The following is a 20,901-nucleotide window of genomic DNA, read 5'->3' on the forward strand; positions in this document are numbered from 1 at the left end:
TCAGTGGCTATTTATCTTTCCTATCATCGTTCCCTACAGTATGAAAATTTTCTCCTGCCATTGTTTTTATCTTGTTCAGAATATATGTTTCAAAATGAAAGACATCCGATTCGGTAAAATTAAAGTAGGTTTATAAGCATAAACACTAACTTTGTACCTGTTGGTAATCCCATATGATCTGCTTTAAAGTAATTTATCAAAACGCTCAATCTGAGTACAATCAGATCTCCACTGGTGAAGATCTGTCAGCGACCGCTTAGCGCTCCTATTCTGGTGACCTTTGAATTAACTAATGGAAATGCAGCTTCAGAAATACCTGAAAGTGACTTGAATCGTTCGGAACACATTGACGCGCTTCAGCCACACTGCTCAGTCTCTTAAATGCAAAGTTATAATACTTCATCTGATTGGCTGATAAATTAGCGATTATGATAATAACATAGGTCACTAGAACATTACCCCTAAGCGGTCGCTGTCAGATCCTCACCTAGGACAGTGATATCTGATTTTATCAGATTCAAAAAACAATCAAGTGATAAACAACTACTAAAGAAAATCAGCAGTACCAAAATGCTCGTGGTGTAGGTTGCTGGTATACAACATTAACCTGCAAAGTTAATCTATGGCATGCATCGATGTTCTTCCTATACCTAGCTTATCCAACTTCCCCAGTATTACGGACATCTGCACATTCCGTGCGAAAACACATGTCCATTTTGGTCTTAATATAATTGATTTTAAAGAGAATATTGATTGTGCATTACAATTTGATTATTTGTATTCCAATGTGGGACCAGATTCATTGTCGCTGTATTTACACAGAACAGAATTAAAATAAATTTGACAGGGAAAGTAAACTGTAAAAGGATTTTAGCATTTTTGGAGAGAAAATTATTTGAAATTTTATAAAACAAATCAAAGTCATTTATGAATTGGAACGGTGCATCAGTAAATACTGATGTTTAAGTGCTAAAAACAGTGAATACAGCGAATACAGATGTTGAGAAATTTTTTTATTGATAAAAGTATCTACTGAAGGAAGAAAGAAATGATGTAATTGTGCCATATCACGTAGTCATACAATTTCTATACAATATGGCATTCTCAAAGTCAATGTTATCATAAGTGACACATTACTAAAATCTACCTACCTACAACATCTATCAGTTTATTGTTGTTAATTCAAAGTTATTTAACTAGTAGACTGCTAAAACAATCTTAACCGGCACTATAAGCGGCCTGTGCATAACCCGGTGTTCTGCTGTGGCCTAACTATTAGGTCTGGAAATTACATAGATTCCATCACATTACATGTTCCCTTTACAACAGCCATAATGTTTTTGTCTGGTAAAGTATTGCCTTCAAAAATTATAACGTTTTCTGAAGAATATTTCAGTCTTACAGAAAATGGTATGCATTTTCGGTGGGCGTGGTTATCTCCATTTTGAAGATTTAAATAATAACACGTGTCTAGTACACAGAAATTATCCACATTTATTTGAACAAACGATTTTTATGATTGTGAGTTCACTTGTAAGGATTTTACTTCTTAATTTATTTATTTCTATATTCAAACGTTAGTGTGTGACCCTGGCCGGCTTGCAGTTTGGTAGCAGTTGTATCCTGTTTTCGATTGTCGTTTAATTTCGGTTTGCAAACAACACTAATCAGAGCCCGAACTATCCATCGTTTTTAAACACAATTATTATGAGGGTTAAAAGTGATACTTAAACAATTGTATTACTATATTAATCAAAGGACTGTTTTGTTCTTTTGCTTGTTTGTGTTATTTATTTATTTATGGGAGATTGTTTTTGTTTTTTTGGACGGTTCTTTTATTCTTCTTTTTTTCTTCTTACAAATGTATAATGTTTGTCGTTGAGTATTACAGGTATACAATAGACTATGGGCAACACATAGAACAGGTCATGTATGTTCAGTCATTGAAAAATTCCGCCATTCGTGTAGAAATCTATTTATAAACATGCTATTACTTTAAGTCGGCATATTGCTGTTTGGAGTTCGAATTTAGACGTTTCCTGATAAATTCTCTACATTTGACACAAATTAAGATCTGTGATTTGTGATTTTTTTCACGCAGCTTTTCATAATTTTCCAGTGGTATCGCTTTGATGTATGCAGTATGCCACATATTAAAGTGATATCTAGCATTGGGGCATCATGCCGCATACATGTATCATCATGCACCACCCAATCACATTATCCTGACACCAGGCCGACCAGTCCTTACACTAACTTCTTAATGCTGAGCGCCAAACAGTGCAGCTGCAAGTACCATTTTCATACTTTTTTATGACTCGGCTGGGGTTCGAACCTGGAAACTCCCGCATCCGATGCCGACGCACTAACCACTTAGACCACCAAAGCAATATTAAGATCTATACGTCTTAATGCGGAGAAACAGAGAGAATGAGCAGAACAAGATGAAAAATGAAATAGACCTAGTTGACTATGTGTATCCAGTATAGAAAGTGTATCCCTAGATTTAGTTGACTAAGCATATCTAATATACAAAGTGTATCACAAGATTTAGTTCACGAAGTATATCTAATAAAAAAGTGTATCCCAAGATTTAGTTGATCCAGTGTATCTAATATAGAAAGTGTATCCGAAGATTTAGTTGACGAAGTATATACAATATAGAAAGTGTATCCCAAGATTTAGTTGACGAAGTGTATCTAATATAGAAAGTGTATCCGAAAATTTGGTTGACTAAGTGTATCCAGTATAGAAAGTGTATTCGAAAATTTAGTTGACTTAGTGTATCTAATAAAGAATGTGTATTCGAAGATTTAGTTGACTAAGCATTTCTAATACAGAAAGTGTATCTGAAAATTTGGTTGACTAAGTGTATCCAGTATAGAAAGTGTATCCAAAAATTTAGTTGACTTAGTGTGTCTAATAAAGAATGCGTATTCGAAGATTCAGTTGACAAAACATATCTAATATACAAAGTGTATCACAAGATTTAGTTGACGAAGTATATCTAATATAGAAAGTGTATCCCAAGATTTAGTTGATCAAGTGTATCTAATATAGGAAGTGTAATCCTAAGATTTAGTTGACGAAGTGTATCCAATAATAGTATGTGTGGGTATTGTATCAAAATAATTAATTAGAGGCCGTATCCGAATATTTCATTGATCAAGTGTGCAGTATGGATTTAAAGATCTGGTTGATTAAGCGTGTCCAAGAGTTGTCTGAGAGTTTTGTTCTTCAAATATGTCCAATGTAGAGAAATTATCTATAGACAATGGGACATGCATCATGATCATAATGATTTTTAGTATTTGAGTTTGATTCTACATTGAAATGGGTGAGATCTGAGAGTAGCGATATGAGGTAATTGGAATGGTAGTTGATCGGTTTAAGGGAAGGGGATAATTGACGAGTAATGAGATGAGCCGTTCCGAACCGCGATCCTTCAAGGCGAAAATACGTTATATAACTTTTCTGCTCATTACTACAATCACATTATGTAAGAGTTTCAGTGTTCAGTTTATTGTGGTTATTTCTGTATTTCACCCGTGAGTCAGTGAATCTTCCCGAGTTCTTGTTCACCAAATACATTGGCCGCCATGTATTATGTGCTGAAAAAAGGCTCTCAACCCAAAAAATCTAAACCTGCATTTTTCACAGTTTTTCACCAAATGCATTATTACTGAACTCTTACAACGCAAATCTTCGCATTAAGAACAAGATTCTTATGTTCCCATACATGGCAATGTGTTAAAATCGGTGATATCTGTAATACAACACTAGACTAAACCCCTCTAATTATGAACACTTGAGAATATAATTCAGTGGATTAAATGTCTCATATTATTATTATTATTATTATTATTATTATTACTATTATTTTGTTTATTATTATTATTATTATTATTATTATTATTATTATTATTTTCTAAGAATACTTCTATCATTGCCATTTGTTAAAATATATTTGTGCGAAACCTGTTCAAAAATCACATGTAACATTAAACTTACCTTTGAAGCAAAGGTCTGACCTTAAATCCGTTTCAATGTTAAATGAAGTAAGCTCGCATCTGAAATATGGTACTTCATAAATCCACAATGAAGACGACACAGGTTAAAACATCAATAATCGATTTTGCGACTATGTAACATCAGGAGCTGATTCACAATGTCTAAGTAAGCGAATGTTGGTTTCCTTTTTTCCATGAAAATGTTAATGCAAGCAGCACATGTGGCAAACGAATTAGACACCTCTGGTTACAAAGCGAGGATACCCTTTCCTATACATTGTTAAAAGATTTCGGATAGATAATTAACATTTGGGTATATCCCCGATTACCATATCGTTCATTCTCGTATGCTTAACTTCTTTTCTCTTTTTTAAGAGTTATTTGTTTCTAAGCTATTTTGTGTTCGCCATCCAATGCGTGTATCTGTGTGTGTTTGTGTGAGTGTGTGTGTTTGTGTATGCAATGACCACCCCCACACCACATGAGAATATAAGAGAAAGTACCTATTTTAGAAGTTCCATTACAAAAGAATTGCTTTCTCTACGTAATAACACTGACTGCATGTCGACTAATGTTTTTTCTATTGTTGTTCTTTTATTGTTTTTTTTTTAATAACCTTTCTAAAAAATGTAGCATGCAATATGTTGGACAAACGTGTCAATAAGTTTCTAATGAAAGAATGATCACCACTTACATATAAAAAGAAGTGTATGAATCATTAGTTCACCTTTTACAATACATTTCAATACAAGTATTCACTAAGTACGTTATTTTTTTCTCCATATCAATCGATATTGTTAATGGAGAGATGAATAGACTGATTAAAGAAAGTTAGTGGATTCATAGGTTAGATACTTTGTATCCAAATGACCCTAATACCTAGACACTATATAAAATTGTATACAATTTTAATAAAAGAATTGATATGTTGCATAGATATATAAATATCAGTTATAAATATATAATTTTATATATATATATATATATGTGTGTGTGTGTGTGTGTGTGTGTGTGTAATCGTTTGTCTCTACATTTTTATTATTATCATCATCATCATCATCACCATTATTATTATTATTATTATTGTTATTATTATTATTATCTGTATGATGTTAAAGGTTGTTTGTTTTAAAATGTTTTGCCCATCCCACTCACCCCCACCTACGCCCTAGCTCACCAACCCATCTAGCGTTACGGCCGCAAATACTCTGGAATCATTATTTTGCAAATACCATAGGCGGTAGACCACCTACCAGGAGCAATGAAGGTGCTGTTGCGTGGGATATTTCAATTTAAGCAAATATGTTTGAAGGGGATAACTCCTCGCGCAGACATGCAAACTTCACAAGTTTCGTTGTATTTATTTATCTATTTATTAATTTATTGTCTTTTTAAACCAATCACTTCTATTTAGGCATTATGGTATTGCGGACTACAAGCACGATTTAATTACCTCCGCTATTAAAAAGCTTGATAAAGCGCAAAACTACGCACCTCCGAAAATGAAGATTTGACAACGGAAGCGCTCGAATTTGCATGGGCAATTGTATGCTCTCCAAAGACACATTTTAAGACACTTTTTTTGAAAGAATTTTAAAATTATTTTAAAATTATTTCAAAATGATACATCAGACTGACCTCAGAAAGTCATGACAATCAACCAAGTAATGGGGTCACGTGTTTGGAACTAATTTTGTTGCTACTGGTCGGCGCAGAGTAGCAGACATGGTGCTTCAAAGTAAATATAATTGTGATTGACTTAAATTATTAGGACGTAAAGAGCTCTATGGTAAAAATTGTATTGCTGTTTATTCTTACATGACAATGGCACTTTGGTGAAAATGTGATCTCGTGTATTGTGACATGCATTTGGCGCTGTGGAAATATAGAATCTATGTTGGGGTTTGGGCCGAGACAAGGAAATCACAGTCGCGGGTTTATATTATAAGTCTTCCCACTCGGGCGAGCCTCGTGGGGAGATATATTATATAAACCCGCGACTGGGATTTCCTTGTCTCGGCCCAAACCCCACGTAAATACTTTTTCAGACCCAATAATTTCCTTTAAATTAAAAATTAACTTCTGACATGTGCAATGCAGTTCACGCGCAAATGGTTACATGCGGTGCATTTATACAAATATGTTAACGAGGAATGTGGCGTGACCGTGTAATCCGAAGTACACCGTTTCTATGAGCGAGTAAAAAAAATAACAACATAAAATGTTGTATAGTATTGAGGTATTATCACATTTAATATATGGATGTTATATGAAATTAACAAAATATAATTAATATTTAGTACAAGAAAATGTTTCATTTTCATCAGTTCCAATTTAGAAAATTATATTGTAAAGAATGAAACGACACTGGGCCCACACCTCTATTGTTATAACGAAAAGTTACATGTATCATGAGTGTCCGTGTTTGGGTTATTCACGGATAATTAGAGATCAGAGTCACCATCGTATATAACTCTCCTTCTCTTTGGAGGTGGTGAAAATGTTTGTGTCTTACTTGTGTTGTATTTAATATTGATTGTAAAATGACCACCCTGTATCAAAGACCCTCCAAATACAAACCCTAGCTGATAACCATGGGATGAAGTTTCAAGTTCAAGATTTCTTGGAAAATTTATATGCTCTGTCTTGGAAATATGGCAAGTGTTTTTACTAGTAGTGGAAGAATCTGCTACAGGGAAATTTGTGGAATAACGTGTGGATTGATAAATGATTCCCTCTGGCTGGTAAGTGCATTATTTGTCCTCAAAGACTGCATACACACGTTTGATTCAAATGGGGCACAATGGGGATGTTTAACAAAATTAGAAGAAAGGATACTTGACATAACACATTTCTGGCTATTACTAAGTTTTCTGAAGTTGTTGAGAGAGTTGGGATTTTTGTGGCCAGTGATATGTATAGCCTGAGTGTCTGGAACACTGCTTTCTATTAGTTTCTGACTTAGATATTTTCTCACACTAGAATTTGTAATGCGTTTAGAGGCCAAATCGGGCAAGTTTACTTTCAACGCCATTTTTTTCATTAGCGAATTAAGCTTTCGGGTGCACGTAAAAAGCATTGCTCATTTGGCCCAGGTGCATGCACGTACGTTACAGGGGCAAGGTAAAATTGATGGTCAGGGTTACAAAAATCAATTGGGCGTTTGTTCATGAAACATTTGTAGATAGTTACCAGACATCTATCTGGAAATAGAGGGTTAGCGTACTTTCTTGGCTTTTCATTTCTCGTGTTTTTTATGTCATCTCCTGTCCTCGTCTTCGTCTGTCTCTCGTTAAACTCTAAATATTCTAGGTTAAGTTCGCAATCTTGCTTTAATGACATGTCTCCCCACTTTATGTTTCTGTGTCCTTCTCCCCCTCCCCGTACCCAAAAGTGCAAAGTATTATTAAACCATAAAGTGTTCAGTAAACTTGACGGTGTGCTGGGGCCCAAAAGCTAGTATTCATACAGTTTTTTTATGTCATCATCAGTTACGGCATCAGCAGTTTTGGGTTTGTTTCCTTTTCCTTTCTTCTTCAAATCTTTCTGTTTACTTTTTAGGGCTTCTCTTGCTTGGTACAATCCAGGGCCATAAACCAAGCTGCAATTGTATCTGTTTCGTCTCAATTATCGTTCAAAACTACCTAATAATAAATAATAATTAATTATAAAAAGCCATGTACATAGGGTAACAAATCTCTCTCTCTCTCTCTCTCTCTCTCTCTCTCTCTCTCTCTCTCTCTCTTTATTATTATCATTTGTCATCCATGTTGGCGAGGGCCTAACTTGCTTCATCAGTCAAGTTCTTTAATTTATACGGTAATTTACCTTTCAAAACTATGACTACAATTATTGTTCATTACATAATATTTTTTGGGTAATTAGGTATTCATTCTTGCACTTATTTAAAAATTCATTTTGTTTCAAACAAATTGAATTTATATCAGTTGCGCTATGCATCATTTTATTTGCTCATACATTATTCTTCAAATTCAATTGTGTGTTAGCAGTCAGTATGTATGCCCTTTTTTTTACCTCTTAATGTTGTCGGCTCGTATTCACTTCCATCATTCTCACGAATTGAAAGGAAATCTCTTGAGAGAATGATGTTCAGGGCATGTGCCGGCACTTGATGTATAGGGCGCGTCTCGTTGTTTTTCTCAAGATATTCTTCTAGTAGTTTTATGTGTCCCAGTGTCTTGCGTTTGGTATTCATATTTTCTTACTCTAAAACAAAATTTGCGACAAGTTATTCGTCCACTTCTGTAAATCTACTCTCTTTGACCGTTTCAGTGGTTTTTTTTATTTCCACTCCTGATTTTGCTATTTTCTCCTACGAAAGTTGGTTCGGTTTCAGAGGCACATTCATTTCATTTGTTTCCCAGTCATCAAAAAGAATGGAAAGCGCATCTGACTCGTGCAGTGGTGAATTTTCTGAAATTAGTTGTTCATGTTTTGCATACTTTACGAAACTTCCATCTTCCATAAAGCATGCTGTATAAATGGAATACGTACCCAGTCCGTTGTAAACATTTACGATTTTTGCTCTCCTACCTCTAAGAGTCAAAATGTTTCCTAGCTTGTAGTCCATTTTCTTTTTGTCTTATATTTATCGTTTTCTTTCTAAATCTTCTTTTTGTAAGTTATTTTTTCTCTCTACTCCAAAACATATTTTATTAAATGTCCCAAAGTGTTAGCGTTTGTTTGATCCGAAAATAACTCCATCAGACCAAGCATAAGACAACTATGGTTACGTCCCTTGATAAAGTAGTCCGTGGCGCGTGGACACCTTGACTAAGACGACTGGTCTGAGATGACTAGACTGAGACAAGAAAAGTAAGGTTAGCAAAACAAGTAGATTTCTCTGTCGCATGGGTGAGAAAAATGTGTTCTTGTGTATTGTGTCATGCCAATGGCACTGTGGGAACATATGTTGTTGAGAACCGTGGCTTGCATATAATCATGTCAAGTGTTGGGGAGGGGGTCCGTAATTTGAAAAGGTCCTCGAAATGATAGCAAAGCAAAAGTATAGGTAATGCGCTTAGCGTGAGTACAGCTGAGTAAAATTCATGTAGATTATTGGGTATTTTATATATAAAAGCTTAACGTCAACACAGTAAAATCCACGTAGATTATTGAGTGCTTTATGTATAAAGCTTAACGTCAAATACAGTAAATTCCGCATAGATTATTGGGGGCTTTATGTATAAAGCTTAACGTCAACACAGTAAAATCCACGTAGATTATTGGTGTCTTTATGTATAAAGCTTAACGTCAAACACAGTAAAATCCACGTAGATTATTAAGTGCTTTATGTATAAAGCTTAACGTCAGCACAGTAAAATCTACGTAGATTATAGGGGGCTTTATGCATAAAGCTTAACGTCAACACAGTAAAATCCACGTAGATTATTGAGTGCTTTATGTATAAAGCTTAATGTCAAACACAGTAAAATTCACGTAGATTATTGGGGGCTTTATGTATAAAGTTTAACGTCAACACAGTAAAATCCACGTAGATTATTGAGTGCTTTATGTATAAAGCTTAACGTCAAACACAGTAAAATTCACGTAGATTATTGGGGGCTTTATGTATAAAGCTTAACGTCAACACAGTAAAATTCACGTAGATTATTGGGGCTTTATGTGTAAAGCTTAACGTCAACACAGTAAAATCCACGTAGATTATTGGGGGCTTTATGTATAAAGCTTAACGTCAAACACAGTAAAATCCACGTAAATTATTGAGTGCTTTATGTATAAAGCTTAACGTCAACACAGTAAAATCCACGTAGATTATTGGGGGCTTTATGTATAAAACTTAACGTCAGCACAGTAAAATCCACGTAGATTATTGAGTGATTTATGTATAAAGCTTAACGTCAAACACAGTAAAATCCACGTAGATTATTAAAGGTTTTATGAATAAAGCTTAACGTCAACACAGTAAAATTCGCGTAGATTATTGGGGGTTTTATGTATAAAGATTTCACGTTAACATAGTAAAATCTACGTGGATTATTGTTTTTGTTTTTTTAAATGTAAAACGTTTTAACGTCAACAGATTAAAATCCACTTAGATTATTGGGGGTTTTATATATAAAGCTGAACGTCAACAGAGTAAAATCCACGTAGGTTATTGGGTGTTCTATGTACAAAGCTTAAAGTCAACACAGTAAAATCTACGTAGATTATTAGGGGCTTTATGTATAAAGCTTAACCTCAACAGAGTAAAATCCACTTAGATTATTGGGGGTTTTACGTATAAAGCTTAACGTCAACACAGTAAAATCCACGTAGATTATTTGGAGTTTCATGTTTAAAGCTTTCATGTCAACATAGCAAAATCCACGTGGATTATTGGGGGTTTTATGCATAAAGCTTCACGTCAACACAGCAAAATGAAATTACTTTAAAGAATAGGATGTACAGCTATAACGAATGACGCGTGTAGAAAGAATGCTTGTTTTGCTGTTTAGAGATTCCTGTCGATGTGTAGAACGCTTGACATGGTGCAGCACTATGTCTGATATCGCATGCTTGAGCGGAATGCTCCGAAGAGGTCCGATAATCCTGAGGGAATATGACGCGTGGGTCGTACTATATGCGAAGGAATCTCTTAAACCAGTTCCAACAGGCAAATGATAGCCATTCCGAAAACTGCAAAATATTAGAATTCATTTGTCAAAACCTGAGCCATAGACTGGCTCACGACCAGCGCTTGACGAGCAGCAGCTAGAGATAACAGATGACGCGCTAAATTAATTAAAGAGGAGTATTAATTTACCATGCGCGAGGGCTGCAGAGGCTTATTCCAGCACCAAGCCGGAATGACTGGCTGCGGAAACGACCCGACTTTCTAGAGTAAAGCGAGTGTGATTGACTACCAAGGCAATGGGCCTGAATACACTGGACAACAAATTTTTACAAAAGTCATGTTACTGAAATAAAATTAGTCAATTCTTATCAATTTTTATGTGCTGAACACGAATATGACAGTCAAATTGCAAAATTGGCTCTAGTTTTTTTGTAATCTGCAAGAAATTAATGTTTACATAACGAAATGCATTCCAATAGTAAAAAGTCAACTGTAATAGCCTACCTATAAAAAATCAAGTCATTGACTACATCTTAGATTTCTTCGCCTGTCTCTTGTACAGCTGTTCGGGAGCATCTCTGAGGAGTGTCCAGCAGTAGTCAGCCAGCATTGTAGTGGACCATTTTCCCTGGTATCTTTGTTCCATTGTTGCGATATCTTGATGAAAACGTTCGCCGTGTTCATCACTAACAATACCACAGTTGCTAGGAAAGAAATCCAAATGGGAATGAAGGAAGTGAATCTTTAGAGACATATTGCAGCCAAGTTTCTTATACTTCATCAACATGTCTTCTACTAGTTCCTTATAGTTTTCTGCCCTAACATTTCCGAGGAAGTTTGTAGAAACTAGGCGAAAAGCATTCCATGCTTGTTTCGCGTCACCTTCCAGCAAGTTGTTGAACCGGTCATCTTTGAAAAGCTCTCGAATCTGAGGACCCACAAAAACTCCCTCTTTAATCTTTGCTTCGCTGAGTCGAGGGAATTTTTCATGCAGGTATCGGAATGCTGGCAAAGTCCGGTCAATGGCTTTCACGAAGTTCTTCATCAAACCTAGTTTGATGTGAAGGGGTGGTAGCAAGATTTTCTGAGCCTCAACCAGAGCTGGGTGTTGGATATTCTTCTCTCCAATGGCTACATTCTGCCCGTGAGTCCATTCCTTCCTCATGTAGTGCATTTCCCTTGCTCGGCTATCCCACTCGCATAAGAAACACATGTATTTTGTATATCCTTGCTGCAGTCCCATTAAAAGGGCAACTACCTTCAAATCACCACAGAGCTGCCAGCTGTACTTGTTATACTCAATGGAATTCAGTAGCTGCCTTAAGTTATCGTATGTCTCTTTCATGTGGACAGCATACGCTACTGGAATAGATGGAAGAATGTTTCCATTGTGCAAAAGCACAGCCTTGAGACTCAGTTTCGAAGAGTCCACAAATAGTCTCCATTCTTGTGGGTCATGAGTGATTTTTAAAGCATTCATGAGGCCCTCAACATCGGAACAGAATATCAGATTACTTTCCTTTCTGAAGAAAGGCTCCAATTGCTGGTGGCGCTTTCGATATGCAGTAATTGTGACATCTTCTTCTAGAAGATTCCATTGTTGGAGTCTTGATCCTAGCAATTCTGCCTTGTTCTTTGATAAGTCCAAATCACGAATCAGGTCATTTAGTTCTTCCTGTGTTATTCTGTGTGGGGTTGATGATGCACCACAGTGAAAATCTGGATCACTGCATGCTGATGGACCAGGAGAAGAACAGGTCGACTCACCTTTGTCTTCGTCAGATGAATCAAGAGAATATTCTGCTGGAGGTTCTGGAATAGGAAGTCCCTCACCATGTGGAACTGGTCTCAATGCAGACGGAATGTTTGGGTAGACTATTCTCGACTTCTTTCGCTTCGTTATTCCGCCGGAAAGAGGAGGAACCAAGCAGAAGTAACAGTCATTTAGGTGGTTGCTTGGCTCTCTCCACACCATTGGGACTGCAAACGGCATTGATGACCTTTTGCAATTCAACCACTGTGAAAGCTGTGTTGTACATGTAGCACAGCATATATGCGGAGCCCAAGGCTTGTCTTGGTCACCAACCTTGCATCCGAAGTAAAGATGATATGCCTTCTTCACTTGAGAATTGATACTTTTCTTCTGGTTGGCAAATGTCACTTCCCCACAAATATAGCAAAAATTGTCCGCGGTATTAACACACTTTCGAGGCATTACTGTTCTTTATTGTACGTAAATGGATAAAATAATAAGTTTTATGTAACAGTAGCTTGAACTGTCTCGCACAACGTCTAAAATATTTTAAATGCTGAACCTATCTGATTGGGCTTTATATAGTACACTGCTTACGTCAGCTTCAGCAGCCGCCTGGCATTAGTATAATAGGCCTACACATGTATAGTACACTGCTGACGTCAACTTACTTCAGCAGCCGCATGGCATTAGTATTGCATTGCATCAGAAAATGATGCAATCAACTGTGGATGATGTGAGCATGATGGTATTATGCAATGTTACATCATTATTCCGGATGTTGCTGCAGTCCTACTGGAGAAATTTACACAGTGAAACATAGAAAATGAGGTATATGAATATCTTCAAAACGAGAGCCAATACAAATTTTTCACGGTTATATTCGTGTTCGGCACACCAAAATACTACAGATTAGGGCCTTTTCAAGTCAGTAATGATTTCACTGTTGACCAGTGATATCATAAGCTTGACGCAGTAACTTCGATGAAGCTCAAGAACTGAAATAAATAAATATCTAACCTAATAAGCGTTTATGATAAAGAGGTTAAGATGAAAACCATAAAAGTTACGGTCTTGCTTCGCACCGACGCCATAATCTTACTGCGCAGCGATGACGTCGAACAGCTGTGCATTGAAAACTACAAGCACAATGGACCTGGACTGGCCTTTGTCCTATGTGATGAGCCTGACATTAGTGTGTCGCGATATCATCCATTTTGAAGCGGAAGCTACATTTGAACACCAAATTGTATACCACGGCGGTCTGTTATTAATGTAGAAAACAACAATGGTCGCTGTTTTGAAATGGATGATCTGTCGACTATGTGCAAAGCAGGTAACAGTGTTCACCAACACAGAAAGTATCGTCAGCACATGGGTGAGCATTGACTTTCTTGTAAAGGTTAAAGAAATTGCCGAGTTTGAGCGCCAAAATTGAAACGTGTGTGTGTGTGTGTGTGTGTGTGTGTGTGTGTGTGTGATTTGGATTTTTAACCTAGCTTTAACAATTTTTCAGTCATGTCGCTACGATGTCTGCAGTGTGGCAGTTTATCGTGATGTCTAGCACTGGGGCATCATGCCGTAGATATGTAGCATGATGTCCGACCCAGCCACATTATCCTGACACCAGGCCGACCAGTCCTAACACCAGCGTCTTAATGCTGAGCGCCAAGCGAGGAAGCTGTTAGTACCATTTTTGTAAGTCTTTGGTATGACTCAGCCGCGGATCGAACCCACGACCTTCCGCATCCGAGGCGGACGCTCTAACCACTAGGCCAACGTAGTGGTGTGACACAAATGAAACTATCGCGGTTGATGTTCTTCATTTGAAATATGGCATCTGCTCATTAGGTATTAGCAAAGAAAGTGCAATCAGACCACTCGCTTGACAATACTGCAGGTGTTGAAGGTGAAGTGTCCGCTGGGACGGCAAAAAGAGCCAGTATCCCTAGATAAAAGGCTCGAGTCTGTGGTACAGAATCACAACAAAGAAAAAAGAAAAAAAGGAGCCAGGTTAGCACGTTTGTTACTGGTGGCTGTGTGAATGCAGCAGTAAAGACCTCCGGAGCATAGGTGACAAGCCACAGTGCGTGTCCTTACAGAAGGAAGGCAGTACAAGTGCCATCCTAACGACCCAGAACCGCCATTGCCATGTGTGTGTTCCATATATTAACTAACAGCCTTTGAAATGTTCAACATTCTGACGGAAGACTAGGTTCCATATGACTTTTGCCATGTGGTCGTCTGCTGTGATTGTGTATCCAAGAGGGTAGTTTTCTAACGTGGTCATCAGACTGGCCACTTTCATCCGGAGTCTCGTTCATGTGCTACAAGAAATCAGAGGGACTCTCCAAAACTCCCTCGAAAATGGAGTTGACCGAAAGGCTTTCAAGAAATCCAATAGCTGCCACATCTACGGACAGGTACCCGACCACGACTGCATAAATTGGAAAAAATATATCTCAACCTGCGCGTCTGCCGAAACAAAAAGAAAGGCACCTGTTGAAATTCATAATCTGCGCATCTACAATAACATGGAACAAAACATGTTTTCAGTATGTTATTGATATTTAATTTGTATTGTGTTTTCTTTTTGCTATGATTATGTGTTATGTATATCTATATTGTATCACTGACCTTGGTCAGTAGTTGAGTTTAGGGTCTACCTGACTACTTTTTTTCTCTTTTGGTAACCAACATATTACATAGCTAATATTTCTATAGATTACATATTAAATCGTTATTAATTGGAGGTAAATATATTTCCTGGTGCTGAGTTCAAGGTCTATCTTTATTCAGAAATTTAGAATGTTCTTGAAGCAAGTTGTTTAAGAACATGATGACAAATTCCGTTAAGATGGCGGAGCATTTCCAGAATATGGTTATTGTGACGCACGTCCAGTGAGGATGTATATAACGTTGTTTACTTCAGAATTACTCATTCCTACTTTAACATCCGTACTGTGATCATACTTATTGCGATTTCCAGAGAAAAGTCAAACTGCTGGATAATCTACTGTATTCCAACAATTTTTACGATTTTGATGATGATGAAGAGTTTACAAACTGGTGACATTAGGCGGGTCGATCCACCACATATTGTGCAGATCACTAAGGACTACGTTTTTAATGTGGACGTTTAGTGTCCGGATGAGCTTTCTGAGTGGAGTATAGACTATCCGCTGGTTTCTGGTGCGGTGACTGACCAAGTACCACCGCGGTTTGGTGAGCGAACTGAGTGTAAGTTCAATGAAAACTATAAACTCGTTTTAAATCTGCAAAAAAGGAGCTATACACGGTTCACTACCGATGCCTCTTGCTGTTCGCAAAGTTTGGAATATGTATAACCACACTGGGCATTTAAGTGTGATCAAAGTTCGTGGATGACCTCATAAAACCATCTTAAGATTCATCTCAGGACCAAGGTGACATCCGAGTTTGAAAAAAGGTTTATTAAAGCTTTGGAACAGCTCGGTTATTTTAAAACAATGTAGAACCTGCTGACGCGGATCCGTGTTGATATCGTGTGGTCTGATGATGAAAAAGACAAACTGCGACACCGTAATGCCGACCCGGCTTTTCGGAAGTGGAAGATATTTAGAGGCAAAACTTTTGCTTCCCATTCCGCTAATGCCAGTCTAAAGTCAAACCACCCAGTCTATAAGGGGCAGGCGATTTATGACTTTTGAAAGCAACCCATGTAATACCTTTTCTATAGTCACATAAAGGCGCGTAATGGTGGAAGGCTGTACTGTTATACAAGAACACCGACAGCCTCCTCCTGCAGAGTGAGACTGTTGGTGTTTATCGCGACATGGCTGAGCATGCCAACCTCGACGACAGGAGTGTGCCAATCTTTTCAGCGGAATGCATGGACTTTATTAAGTGATTGACGATTGCTGTCTTTATAGGCCGTACGTTGCCCACATTCTGTTACCACGATTCTCATGGAGTGCAGTGAAACTCTGGTGACAGGAATGGTGATAAGTGTCGTTTTTGTTTTGCAGAGAACCATGTATTTCGTGACACTCTATGTTTCTTATTTTACATAACTTTATAAAGAAAAAAAATTTTTTTTTTCATTGGTTATTCTGGATTTTTAAAAGAGACCTTGTAAATATTAGATATTGCTAAAAGACCTTGTATATATTAGGCATTGCTAAAAGACCTTGTATATATTAGGTATTGCTAAAAGACCTTGTATATATTAGGTATTGCTAAAAGACCTTATATATATTAGGTATTGTTAAAAGACCTTGTATATATTAGGTATTGCTAAAAGACCTTGTATATATTAGGTATTGCTAAAAGACCTTATATATATTAGGTATTGTTAAAAGACCTTGTATATTATAGGTATTGCTAAAAGACCTTGTATATTATAGGTATTGTTAAAGACCTTGTATATATTAGGTATTGCTAAAAGACCTTGTATATATTAGGTACTGCTAAAAGACCTTGTATATATTAGGTATTGCTAAAAGACCTTGTATATATTAGGTGTTGCTAAAATTTCCTTTATTTTTTACCATTCATTGCGGTAATTTAGGATATAAAGTATACACATTTATACTTAAGATGTGCACTTATTAAAACATTCCTAGCATGGCTTGGCCATTTTCACTTCCTGGACTTGAAAGGCAAATTGTTAATAAACGAATCGTTAACTTTTGTACACATTTTATACATTTTGTAGTTCGTTCATTGCGCTTTCAGAAGCTTGTATGGTCTAATCTGAAAAATTCGTCTATTCTAGTATTTAATAACGGCTAAAGATAGTGTACATTAGACTTATTCAAGCTGATGTGGGTTTTTTCTTCTTCGAGCACATGGCAGCTGTGTGCTTAGATAATATACAATTTCCACAAGAACCATATCCAAGAAATTTCAGCCACAGTACATGAAAGTAGTATATAAGTATCCGATCATGTTCTCCATTGTGCATATTACGAATGCAAACAACTTCACTTTACACCTGTCACTCTCTCAGAAGTAATACTGTCTGTACAGGATCTCCTACAGTAACCAGCTGTATTTATTTATAGAATCCCGATGAGAGATGAGATAATTTCGGTCGTTAAGTACACGACATTCACGGCGGCACCTGTGATTGTGTATGCACTGGTTTGACCCGTCACGTGACCTAGAGTTTCAGCATATACTTGATTTTGATACAGTAGTAGGCCGAAAGGTGCTTGCAGTATTGCTACTAAAGAATCCCAGACCAAGTGTGTGTGTGTGTGTGTGTGTATGACATTTGGATCTTTAACGTAGCTTGAACAATTTTTCAATCATATCGCTAAGATGTCTGCAGTGTGGCGGTTTATAGTGATGTCTAGCACTGGGGCATCATGCCACAGACATGTAGCATGATGTACCTCCCATTCATATTATCTTGATACCAGGCTGATCAGTCCTAACACTAACCTTTTAATGCTGAGCGCCAAGCGAGGCAGCTCTAAGTATTATTTTTATAAGTCTTTGCTATAGTGTGCGAGCACTGTTTTTATTCTCAGAGCAAGGTAGCACATTAAATCGGCGATTGGGTATAGTCTAAGATGTATATCGATAGCACCAGGATAATGTCTTCACGAGCAGCAGGGGGGGCGAATCGGACATTTTGTTCAATCGTCATTTGGCTTAATTAATACTTTCTGCACTCAGCGGATCCGGTGTCGTCAGCGCCTGGTAAAAAAAAAACGACGACGTCATCGTTGTCATCGTCGAGGGGGCCAAATTGACAATTGTTCGGAACGTCATTTGGTTTAATTAATACCTTCTGCGCGCCGATCCTAGCGTCGTCAGCGTCCGGTAAAAAAGCGCGACGACCGCGTCGATGTCATCGCCCCCCCCTGCTGCTAAGGGGCTATTTACAATGATCTTACAAACAGAGTGATCACTAACTCCTCCTCTTGTAGATCAATTAGGTTATTTGACTGATCGGTAAGTCTAAAATTAATTCTCGTTAAAAACCGATTATGGCATCTCATATAGACCGGATTAATCGGACTCTCAACGATTAAAAATCCCGGAGGGGCTGTTGGTGAAAATGAATAAAGGATATACCCCTGTTGAGCCTGATTTGATTGCTTGGTATCCACCTGGTAACTCCCTTCGATAACATCACACACTAGATTGATTGCTATCACCGATGCAATATTTACGTTGTATGGAGCAATATGCCTACCACCCTCTCCGTTATCGTGTCTGAGGATAATTGATGGACCGAGAAAATCATTAAGAGATTTTCTTAGTTCTGGTGCGTTGTATCCTGAAAACTTGAAATCGGGTAAATCGGCTTCTGTGATATTATACTCGGTTAGGAATTTTTGTTTATTATCATCGCTGTTAGCAGATATTGTCTTAACGATTTGTTCATTAATATATTCCATGTCTGATATAAGTTGATTTAACACCTCAACGTGTTTTCGTGCTTTTGTTTTCCGTAGCTGTTCTAGTTGTGATTGGTAATCACGATTAATCTCGGCAAACGCACCAGTGATATCATTTAAACCAACTGTGACCACGGCGGACGATTCAGGAGTTTGCTTATACGGAAAATACCATTGCATGGTATTCCTGTCTTGAAATATAAACCTGCTGGGTAATAACGTGTTTCTTATAATAGACAAATCATCTCGATATCGGGGGGTAATCTCATGATACGATTGCGCATTCGTGTGCAAGTTCGCGGGGATTTCATGAGGTGGATTCTCAGGCCATCCTAGTATGGTTCTTATTGAACTGTTATAAATATCAACCATATACCCCGGTGTGCTTATTTCAATCGTCGACGATAACGTCGGTTCATGAACCGTAATAGCGATTTTTGATTCTTTTCCTGTGATCGATTTTATCCTGCGTTGAAATTCTTTATTGATTTGTTCTATTTGGTATGACCCAGTTGGTATTGTAACCTCCTTCCAGTCTGGGGTCCCATCGGGTTTATTTGTCCATGCAAAAAACAGCGAGTTATTAGGTTGTTGTCCGTTAAATGCGTCCGCTCGGATATTAGGCCAACTGTGATATATTCGCAATTTTGCCAGCGCTATTTCCTTCACTGGAACCGATGATGGGAAGTTCACACTGAATTCGGGTTTCGTTGATGTCACTGATATCATACTTGTTTGTACCGGAGTGGTGTTTTCCGCGATCCGTTGAAGCAATTGAAACCCTTCGGGGTTCAGCGACATTATTATTATTCGTTGTTTTTAGTGTCTAATTTTGACACCGAATATTAACAACCTGCTTGTTTTCAGGAGAATGTTTTAAGCCATTGAAGTGGTTTCCGGCTTCCAGTTTAAAATTTTCGATTTTTGACATCGCGGAGCCATACAACTGGACCATCGTGGAGAATTCAACATCGGATATGAACGAATTATCAATCGACAACGAGATCAACCCGGATAATTTCGAGTACGCGTCGGATACTATTTGATGTTTTACTGTATACTCGTTGAGTTTTTTCTGAGAACACAATGATATCTTTCTAGTGATTGCGTTGGCGACTCCAGCAATTGTTGTCGCCGCGGAGATAGCGATTGGAACAGCGATCGGGGCCATCATGGTCACCGTGGATAAAATGACGCCGGTACCAGCTACTATACCGGACACCGAGTACACGGCCACGTCGATGGCGGTTATTTTACGACGGTATTTTTTTATTTTTATACGGTATTGTTCGGAAAGCGTTTTTAAGCTCGCGGAGAATTCTTTTGCGGTATCGAATCGATATTGATGTGACGTCGGTGATACCTCTGATTCAATTACCCTGGTGGTCATTTTATTTTAAAAGAGCTAGTGTTTTCAATTACTCACTTAGATCCACTACAAATTCTACATACCATGGGATGTTTGTCCTAAATAGACTGCTATCAACGGCTTTAATTATAAACCGTTCGATTGTATCCTTGTCAATGATTGTTGATATTGTATTGTTAAACCCGGATGAACTCGGCGATGATATACTGAACTGCATCGCCGAAATCAATGTCAATCGATAAATGCCCTTAACAATTGCGGTGACATCTATTGCATTACGCGTAGGAGTCCAATCGAATGATCCGTATTGAACCGTGTATACGCCACTGCCGATGATCCCATGAGGTGTTTTCATTTTTTCGAGTTGCTCTGTCATTCTAGGTAGTCTGTCTTTAATCGCTTCAACATCAGTTATGACTATTCCTACTCCCCGCCAACTCGTGACTTTCTATAAGAGATATTATATACCTTCCATTTGGAATCGCTAGTCACACGGAAAACGTTTCTAGTAGGCTGCAGTTTTTTTCCCCATCAAGAATACTCCCAATTGTGTCTTTCTAATCGAGATGGACATAAAGCGCGAGATGATGGTAAAAGCTGGGACAATAGGTTTGGGGCGAAGCTAAAGATGGGGATGGGGAGGTACGTTGACTGAAACAAAACTGAGAATCCAGTTCGGGTCAGTGAGTATAATACTGGCCGGCCTGGTCACTATGTTATAGATCACAGACATGGAAGAAATGTAGCCATAATTGTATTTCCTGAGCGTTCTTTTGCTG

At 37.7% G+C, this 20,901-nt stretch overlaps 1 protein-coding gene and 1 pseudogene across 1 annotated transcript in view; both read right to left on the reverse strand.

Annotated features, from left to right (window-relative positions):
• The window catches only part of LOC149792389 (EGF-like domain-containing protein 2), a 110,429-nt gene extending 106,348 nt beyond the window's left edge, over window positions 1-4,081 (reverse strand). Inside the window, exon 1 of the mRNA XM_089970971.1 lies at window positions 4,012-4,081. The gene's annotated coding sequence lies outside the window, so the exon portion shown is untranslated. The remainder of the gene's footprint in view (window positions 1-4,011) is intronic.
• Window positions 4,082-6,699: 2,618 nt separating this feature from the next.
• Window positions 6,700-8,226, reverse strand: LOC149792390 (uncharacterized; annotated as a pseudogene).
• Window positions 8,227-20,901: the final 12,675 nt, after the last annotated feature.

Source organism: Sinohyriopsis cumingii, chromosome 9 (assembly GCF_028554795.1).
Source record: "Sinohyriopsis cumingii isolate HCF-2022 chromosome 9, ASM2855479v2, whole genome shotgun sequence".
In the NCBI taxonomy this organism is placed as follows: Eukaryota; Metazoa; Mollusca; class Bivalvia; order Unionida; family Unionidae; genus Sinohyriopsis; species Sinohyriopsis cumingii.